This window comes from Setaria viridis, chromosome 6 (genome assembly GCF_005286985.2).
Source record: "Setaria viridis chromosome 6, Setaria_viridis_v4.0, whole genome shotgun sequence".
Classification (NCBI taxonomy): domain Eukaryota; kingdom Viridiplantae; phylum Streptophyta; class Magnoliopsida; order Poales; family Poaceae; genus Setaria; species Setaria viridis.
In genome coordinates this window covers 12,364,725-12,372,763 of record NC_048268.2, presented here as the reverse complement: position 1 = coordinate 12,372,763, position 8,039 = coordinate 12,364,725, and the positions used below count along the sequence as shown (strand labels likewise).

The 8,039-nt window shown below is 44.2% G+C and overlaps 2 pseudogenes; both read right to left on the bottom strand.

Annotated features, from left to right (window-relative positions):
- Nucleotides 1-3,862: 3,862 nt before the first annotated feature.
- Nucleotides 3,863-4,984, bottom strand: LOC140223185 (uncharacterized; annotated as a pseudogene).
- LOC140223138 (uncharacterized) lies at nt 4,923-7,789 on the bottom strand (annotated as a pseudogene).
- Between the last annotated feature and the right edge of the window lie 250 nt (nt 7,790-8,039).

The window sequence follows — 8,039 nt, the reverse complement described above, 5'->3', positions numbered from 1 at the left end:
GTACATTTGTGACCCAAGTTGGGTATTGTACTACTCTTATTATGCCCACATCTAACAACTTTTGGACCTCCGCCTCTGCTGCCCTTCGTCTATCATCAAACATTGGCCTTTGTCTTTGAATTCAGGGCTTGACCTTTGGATCTGCCCTTCGTCTATCATCAAACATTGGCCTTTGTCTTTGAATTCAGGGCTTGACCTTTGGATCTGTGTTCAATTGGTGCTTAATCACGCTCCTGTCAACTCCCTTCAGGTCACTTGAGGACCAAGAAAACACGTCTTGATTGTTTCTCAGAAACTCTAAGAGGCGTTTTTCTTCTTCTTCTTGCATTTCCTTCCTAATAGTTACTGTTCTGTCCGGGACATCTTCGCAGAAAGGGACAATTTTTGTATGATCGAGGGCCTCCATTCTCTCCTGCTCGGCGTGCCTCATCGATTCTCTCATCTACTTTTCAGCTAGCTTCTCGGCTTCGGAAGTATTTTCCTCCTCTTGCCCTTCATCAACGACATGGACCTATCTATTCAAGATCGTTCTGTTTCTTTCTGCTTTTCGTGCATCATCTTGATTTCCATAAACTAAGAGCACTCCGGCCACCATTGGTATCTTCATTAGTAGGTACCCTTGATGAATCACCGCTGCAAAACTTTTTTATTGTGTTTCTGCCGAAGATGGCATTGTATGGATAATCAAAATCAATGACGTCAAATGTGATGACCTCTATCCTCATCATCGGTCCTGCTCCGAAGGTGACATTGACATTTATTTTGCCGAGCACATCGATTCTTTTGTTTTTGAAGCCATACAGAGGATGGTTTGCTTGCTACAAGTCTTGCTTTGTGAATTTCATGTTTGTGAAACACTTCCATGTTAAAATGTTTGCCGAGCAGCCATTGTCTACAAGGATGCGGCCCACATCATTTTCGAAGAAGTATGTTATGTTTTTTCCGATGTTCGCTCTAATGATGAGGGGTCATTGTGAGGATAATGCTGCAGCCTGACATCTGCTATTGTGAAGGAAATTGGTATGTGTGACCAAGTCAAATGGAAATATTTCCCTGAACATATATGATTTACCCCTCGGTAATATTCTTGTCTTTGTTTCTTGCTTGCGTGGACTGGTTCATTCAACCCTCTAGGAATGGCATTGATGATGTTTACCATTCCGAAGGGTCCCCCTTGTTCTAAGCATCCTTCATTGCCTAAAGTTTAAGCTTCTTTTTTTGGTTTTGCTGGTAGATGGTAGTTGATGGGATCATAACCTGGCACTGATCCATTCTTCGTCCAAGTTGGGCTGAACACCGAAGGGTGTGTTAGTTGTGGCGACGGCGGCAGTGGTGGTGGCAACTGTGGCACAGATGGTTGGAATACCTATTGCGGTATGTATGGCTGCATCATGTAAGGGTGAGGCAAATACACGAATGGCTTTGGAGCTTGGAATTGACCGGCTCCCGCAACGTGATTTACTGTGCTTCCTACCAAGACCCCTTTCTGCTCATCCTCGTACTCCTTCTTTTTCTGTACAGCGGGTGCACACTAATGTGTGTGGTGCCCTTTGTTCGCACCATGAAGCCAACAATAATACATCTGTTACTGGCCTCTTCCTCCTCTACCCCCTCGTCCTCCTCTACTGTTTCATCCGCTCCCTCGGTTAAAATTGAAACTTTGACTAGGCCCTTCATTTTGCCCCCCCCCCCCCCCGACATTGTTGACTGGCCTACCTTGCAGTTTTGGGTCATTGTTTTGCCAAGGCTTCAGCTATCCCCACTGGTTCTGCGTGTCTTTGCTTCTTTTGGGCGACGAGGTTATCAATTCTTCACCTTCATCCCCTGTCTGACTTGCAATATTCTTGCATCACTTCAAACAGCTCTTGAACTGTATCCAACCACTGCCTATCCAAGAGATCCTGGCATGGTCGTACCTTCAATCCTCCTATTGTGGCATCAATTATACTATCTTCCAACACCCTCGGAGCTCGTCATTTTGACAACTTTGTGCATGTACTCCTGCAGTGTTTCCTTCTCTCCCTAAAAAATGCATGGGCGAAGTCATATGAATTGAGCTCCTCTATTTGCATTCCCTTGAAACTGGACAGGAGCTTGTTTTGGAGCTGAAACCAAGAAGATATATGTCCCTTCGGTATGTTTGTGTACCAATATTGTGCAGGACCCTTCAAAGCCATGACGAAGGCCTTTGCTTTTGTTGTGTGATCACCTCCATTGGATTCAATGATTGCTTCATATTTCATGAGAAACTCCTTCGAATCGGACTCACCATTGTATTGCGGAAGAGTCATTGTATTGAACCTCAGAGGCCATGGGGTTTCCTCCAACTCGAGGGACAACTGAGTAGTCGAAGCGTTCATGATAATGTTATGTGCCCTTAGGTTCACCCTTGCTTGATAAAGTGGTGGCTATACTTCGTGAGCACGATTACCTTGCTGGAGCTTGTTCAGTCTGCTTAGCATCTCCTATATGGACCGCCACAATTGTGCTTCAGACGACGGTTCAAAGGGTTCTTCTTCATAGTGTATTGCTTCAGCGAGTTATTTCTTCCTGTTTGCAATTTGATTTTGGAGTATTATGTATCTTTGTTCTACTTGCTGCAACTCTTCTTCTTCGGCCTCATTGGATGCAGCTAGCACCTTGCCCTTCGACTGCCTTGTGCGCCCCTGAGAGGTTGATGGGCGAGCCGCCGCTGCTCTGTGCGTTCTTGCTGCCACTTCGGCAATTGTGGCCTCTCCAGGCCTACTTCCAGTTCGCCGCCTGTTGTGTGCTCAACCTCTACTTCCTCTTCTCGCTCTTCTCCAGCGTCCGGGTGAGTGACGATGGCCCCTTCATCTGCAGGCCCCGTCGACACCTTCTTCTTCGATGGAACCATGTGGTTGTGAGGCTACCACGAGATGGGCGCCAAAACTGTTGGTGGAGGATGGCTCCAGAGTGGACTCCGTCAACAACAGTCAAAGTGTTTCTCTCCGAATGGGTGGTAGTCCCCCTCAAACGAAGCCGGATCAGTTTTGTATCTATTCTAACTCCTTCCTACGACTTGAAGTTAAATGCTGAGAGAATAATAAATGTGAAATAGTAAATGCAGGTTGTTCTCATTAACTTCGGACCAGCCGTCCCATCAGTTGCAGTGGCGCCACTATTTATAGGGAGATCAACCGCCACAAAGTTCAATTACACTTTACCATCACCCAACGGCTAGATTCCAAGAATATTCCAGGGTACAACGGGAAATATGGCCTTCGTACGAACTACTCCAGCTGGCCCCTCATACAGCCTCGCCACTCCACGGGGCAGACAGCATGGTCCTCAGCGCACACAGTCCTTCGGAGGTCGAGGTGCTCTTCGTCAAGCATCCCTATTTTTCCTTTCAAGGATAGACCAAGGTGTTGTTGAGGTCCTGAGGGTAGGCTCTCCGTTGTCATGCTCCAAAGGGCACCTCGTAGGCCCAAGGGACCTTCATCGTCATCTTCCTCTTTCCTGCACCTAGAATTCATTAAGAGCAGAAAACGAGCCGTTAAGGTTAATTCTTGAGGTACTTCTTCTTCCGAAGGTGGTTTCTCCAACATGTTTGTCGTAGCTGCCCGAGTTACCTAGGGACAGCAGCTTCATATACCAGCAGTGGCGGGCGCAGGATTTGGACTATGGGTATTCAAAATTGAAGATGGCAGGAAAAAAAATGACAGACTAAATTATAGTTTTATAACACATAATAATTAAGTGGTAGCAGCATCATTGATTAATAAAATTTATCAGAAATTGAAATTGTCCAGCTACTAATGATTAACATATCAAAGTGGAAACATGTGAAATAAATAGAGGCTAAAACAATAAAATGGTAACAAAGATTACAACTTACAAGCTATAGGACAACTTTCCGTTCTGCAATGCTTTGAAAATGAGCGATGATGTCCTTATCCTTAGCTTGCATGAAGAATTCCCTTTCAATCAATATGACCAAGCAACCATTCAAATATTTCTGCCCCATCTTACTTCTTCTCTTGTTCTTTATCAAATTCATTATAGAAAAGACCCTCTCAACACCAGCAGTTGCAACAGGGAGAACAAGCACCAATTTGAGAAGTTTATAAACAATGTCATACCGAGAAACATTTCCTTCTTTAACTAGCATTATAGACAACTCTGCTAGACTTCTCAAATTTTTGAAGTTTTCATCATTTCTGACATCATTGATATAGTGGTGCAACTGAAAATGAAGCTGGTTTATTTCTTGAAATTCAAAGTCATGTGGATAGAACCCAGCAAGCTTAACCAAGTTCTCAACATTAAAAGCAGAAAAGGAATTAGCTGGACTGAATGATGCCATGCATCTAAGCAGCTCTGTGTTTACCTCATCAAACCTATTATTGAGCTCTTGAACTTGTCTATCAATGACACCTAAAAACATATCAGCATGAAACCAATGATAATTAATGGCACCTCTGTAGAACTGCCTTGATCTTTGCATAGGAATATACTTCCCATTCATGTCAACAACTTTAACATTGTGCTTCTCACAAAAAGAAGTGACCTTGGTAAGAAATTCTTGCCATCCAGAATCTTGTCTCAAAACATCCAGTTCTACCTTTGTGAACTCCAGAAGATCCATTGCATTTACGATATCTTGCTCCCTCTTTTGCAAAGCATTGCACAAGTCATTGGTGTATTCAAATATTTCATTCATCAAGTGTAGCAGGAAAACAAACTTAAAGGACTTAAATACTGTGAGCATAGTTTGAGCCCCATTAGCCTCAGCCCCTTTACTTTCATTCCCAATCCTAAAGAGAACTTTCTTGATTTAAGGATACAAGAACATAACATGCATTACAGTTCTGTAGTGAGATCCCCATCGTGTATCACCTAGCCTTGCTAAGCCCATCTCTTGATTCAATCCTTGCCCGATTTCAATTTCACCCAATTTCAATGCTTCAATCATGTATTCAGCTTGAGCAATGCGAAGCATACGGATCTTTTTACAAGACATCCCTAGAACATTCAACAAATAAGCAAGTTGCCCAAAGAACCAATCACAATCAGTATTCTCCTTAGCAACCGCTACAAGTGTTAGTTGAAGTTGATGGGCGAAGCAATGAACATAATAAGCAGAAGGGGACTCATCCATAATTAGTTTCTTCAAACCATTAACATGACCCTTCATATTACTAGCTCCATCATACCCTTGACCACGTACCTTGGATAGGGGCAATTGATATTTCATAAGCAAGGACTGAATTGCTTCTTTAAGAGTCAATGATGTAGTATCTTCAACTTGGACAAGACCTAGAAACTGCTCAACTGGTTTTCCTTTTTTATTGACAAAACGCAAACAAAGAGCCAATTGTTCCAATAGGTATGCATCACTTGACTCATCAGCAAGAATTGCAAAACACTCATCACCAAATTCGTCTATGATAAATTTGGTTGTTTCATGAGCACAAGCATCAATGAGTTGTTTCTGGATCTTGTGAACTATCATCTGACAGTTTTGTGGTGCATTCTCTAGTACCACCAGATTAACCTCTTCAAAGTTTCCTGCTAGCCATGCTAAAAGTTCCCGAAAATTCCCCTTGTTGAGTGAATCCTTTGTTTCATCATGACCCCTAAAAGCCAACCCTTGACGCAACAGAAATCTTATGCACTTAAGTGACCATGTCAAGCAAGCTAGATACTTAGCCTTGAATTGTGCAGTGTTTGATGCAACAGATTCATGGATTGATGCCTTAGGTCTCGTGAACAATCTATATTTCTCTTCAGCTTCACTATGAGCACTATCGATACCACCAACATGCCTATGAATTCTCCTTTTCATATTCCAATTTCTAAACCCTTCAACAACAAAAGCATCTCCACCAGGAAATTTGCAGCTATCTTTGAACAAATAGCAAACAAAGCACAATGCAGCATCTTTATCCACACTGTACTCAATCCACTTAAATTCAGCAAACCACTTATGTTGGAAGCGGCGCATACCTCCACAATCATGTTGCGGAAAAGCATCCCTCTTCATCTTTGGTTGACATGGCCCCAATGCAATGTATGCCCTTCTAACTGAATCTTGGTCATTGACATCATAGCTTGAGATCAGAGCCCTCAATCCAGGATCATGCTCAATGCCATAATATGTTGGGATACGAGGTAGGCTACGCTAGCGTAAATCAAAATTTCTACCACGTAAAACTAGGAAGACCTGCCATATAAGGATCACGGGATTACCACTCGACGCACTACTGGTGCGGAAGATGTAGATATGCGTCGATGCAGTGAAGACGATCACGTAGTCGTACGTAGTCGATCACGTCAACGTCCAGCAGCTCCTCAGCAGCTCGTCCACGTGCAGCAAGATCGCCTCCCGTGCCGCGGCTCGTCGTCGGCTCGTCGTGGCTCGTCGGCGGCTCGTCGTGGCTCGTCGGCGGCTCGTCCAAGTGCTGCAGGCGCAACACCTCCAAGGTATCCACACGTGCAGGGAGGAAGCGTCGCAAGCCGGACTGCTAGATCCGCGAGTTGCAACAGGCGAGGGCGTGGGAGGCACGGCAGGTGTGTTTCGCCAAAAGGTGTAAACCCTAGGGCGCCCCCACCCCTCTATTTATAGAGGTTCCTGACGGGCCTCTGGGTCCGAGGCCCATTAGTACTTCTAAACCTAATCCAACTCGGATCAGATCCGAATTGGGCTTTCATCCCCTTAAGTGTGTGACCCTATGGGTTCGGATACGTATAGACATGGCCCGAGTACTCCTACTCGGCCCAATAGTCGGTAGCGGCCTCTAGCAAGACGTGCCAACTCCTATACGCACACGAAGATCATATCAGACGAACCATCACAACATAATATACATGCTATTCCCTTTGCCTCACGATATTTGGTCTAGCTTCAAGCCGACCGCTCTTTCTCGATCCTGTGATTCGGAATCCCTTTGTAGGTTAACTCTTAACCGTACGTAGCATGGCCATGCATTTTCGGATCCGATCACTCGAGGGGCCCAGAGATATCACTCTCAATCAGAGAGGGGCAAATCCCATCTTGATTGACTATGTCTCATAGCATGCTTCTTGACAAACCCGAAAGCTACCTTTATAACTACCCTGTTACGGCGTAGCGTTTGATAGCCCCTAAGTAGGTCGATCCACATCTAGAATACATGCGACAATCTCAGGTCTAAGGACAAAGCGTATATGTTGTTTAAAGAGAGAACTACTTCTCGTGTTGGGTCAGTCCTAGCACATGTCTCCACATGTGTCCACATTATTAGTTCAACATCTCCATGTCCATGACTTGTGAAACATAGTCATCAACTAATACATGTGCTAGTCTAATATTCATGTGTGTCCTCACATGAACTCCGACTAGGGACAACTTTAGAATAACCATACAAGTAAAGAGTTTCACATACAATTCACATAATTGCAAATCAATTCAAGTAGCCTTCAATGGATATTCAATGAACACAACATACAAATCATGGATACAAATGGAATATCATCATCTCTATGATTGCCTCTAGGGCATACCTCCAACATAATCATTCTTGTCTTCATCACTAGAATCATTTTCTTCCACAGGTATGGATTCACCATCTTCTGTTGTACCGTTCTCTGGAGGCTGGTTGAATCTCACTGGTTCATGTGGTACCGTGCTTGTTTCACTACCACTCTGCCCTTGGAATAACACTAGTTGCATTTGGCTTTCATTGCAAGATTGATTAACATTCTCCGGTTCAGGTTATCTCTTCTTTGCAGCAGCCCTTGCCATGAAAATCCTCAAATCAGTAGCGGCACTACCCTTCCTCTTCATGGTTCAAACCTAAAAGTTACACAATTTCACATTGAACTAAATTCATGAGCATCCACATTTTGCAAGTTGATGTGCTATCCTAATTTGACAAACAATTGAAAATCCTCACCTCAATTTCACAAACAATCAGGAATAGCAGTTCACAAAATCCTCAAATCAGTAGACAGTAGGGGCTCGGGCGCTCGGCCGACTGGACTTGCGGAGGGCGGAGCCGGCGAGCCGCGGCGCCGAACGGCCGAAGCGTGGTGCA